This window comes from Puma concolor, chromosome A3 (genome assembly GCF_028749965.1).
Source record: "Puma concolor isolate L17-30 chromosome A3, mPumCon1.1.hap2, whole genome shotgun sequence".
NCBI classification, from domain to species: Eukaryota; Metazoa; Chordata; class Mammalia; order Carnivora; family Felidae; genus Puma; species Puma concolor.
The window spans coordinates 68001306-68002942 of record NC_141669.1 but is presented as its reverse complement, the minus strand read 5'-3'; the positions used below and the strand labels follow the sequence as shown (position 1 = coordinate 68002942).

Here is a 1637-nt window from a genome sequence, read left to right as displayed (position 1 = left end):
CCGAGAGAGCAGGAGGCCATAGTGGTCAATGTTGGAGGAGTGCAGTCCAGCACTGGGGCAAATGGGCTGGAATGATGCCAGGCCAAGGAGTGGACAGTACAGCCACTCTTCATTCTGTTTCTGTGCTCTGAATGAGATGTGTCTTGTGCCATTTAGAGTACCACCAGAGCTTTCTTCTAGAGGCTCGAAGATGGGCAAGTTCATCTAGATGGCATCAAGATGGGCAAGTTCATGAAACCGGGGAAGGTGATGCTGGTCCTGGCCAGTCACTACCCCGGATGCAAAGCAGTTATCATGAAGAATGTTGATGATGATACCTCAGACTGTCCCTACAGCCATGCTCTGGTGGCTAGAATTGACTGCTATCCCTGCAAAGTGACAAGCTGCCATGGGAAAGAAGGAAATCATCAAGAGGTCAAAGATCAAGTCTTTTGTGAAAGTTTATAACTATAATCATGCATGCCCATAAAGTACTCTGTGCATATCCTCTTGGACAAAACTGTCGTCAACAAGGATGTCTTCAGAGACCCTGCTCTTAAATGCAAGGCTTGATTAGTAGCCAAGGTAAACTTCCAGGAGAGGTACAGGACTGGCAAGAACAAATGGTTCTTCCAGGAGCTGAGGTTTTAAATCTGTTTTGTTTCAGTCATTAAAAATACACACACACAAAATGTACCACCAGAATGACTGTAGTTAGTAATACAGTATTACATATTTGAAAGTTGCTAAGAGAATAGATCTTAAAAGTTCTCATCACAAGAAAAAAAATGTAACTGTGAACAGGGACAGATATTAACTAGACTTATTGTGGTGATCACTTTGCAAAATGTATTTGCATGAAATCATTATAATTTCATTAAAATGAAACTAATATAATGCTATATGTCAATTTTACCTCAATTAAAAAAAATTACTACCGGTAACTTTGCTTGCTCTATTTCCTTCCAATTAATTGAGAGTATGAAAAAGAAAAGAGAATTTTGCTTATGGGGAAGAGTATGTTTGTGTTGACAGAAAATACTATTGGGGACTTCCAGAATTTCAAACACACAGGCATTCGTAAGGGAATATGCTGGGGCAGTAGGAAAGAGGGAATGTGGTCAAAAGGACTGTTCCATGATCAGCCATATTGAGTTCTCCAAGTGACTGGTTAGGGATCCATGGGTGTGGTTGAGGTGCTCTCTTTAGAAAAATTCTATGAGAATGCAAACATTTTGGAGCGGGTAGGTAACATTAGCACACTGGAGAGTTCTAACAGCTCAGCTCAGACACATCTATGCTTATGCCTGGAGGGAATGGAATGAGGCCACTAAGGTGCTGGGAAGGTCAGGTTCCCAGCACAGAAGCCTGGGGACACTCGCATGGACAGGCCAAGGGAGAAAGGGAGTGTGAGCTGTGGGGATGCTCCAGCATCTGAGCAAAGAGGAGGGTAGGGAATGGGGTCCATTTTATGGGATGCCAGTGTCCCTATCTATACTCCAACTTCTACCACACTGGGTCAACTTTTGTCTATTTTGCACGTCGGGTTTCTGTGATTTTCTTTTATTTGGCTTTAGACCATTTGAAAACCATCACCTTATATCCACAACACTAAGCACCTTCTGTGTTCTTAGCTGTGTATTGGATGCTATCTTGGT

General features: G+C 42.6%; 1 pseudogene; it reads left to right on the top strand.

Annotated features, from left to right (window-relative positions):
* Window positions 1-219: 219 nt before the first annotated feature.
* Window positions 220-653, top strand: LOC112869015 (large ribosomal subunit protein eL27 pseudogene; annotated as a pseudogene).
* Window positions 654-1637: the final 984 nt, after the last annotated feature.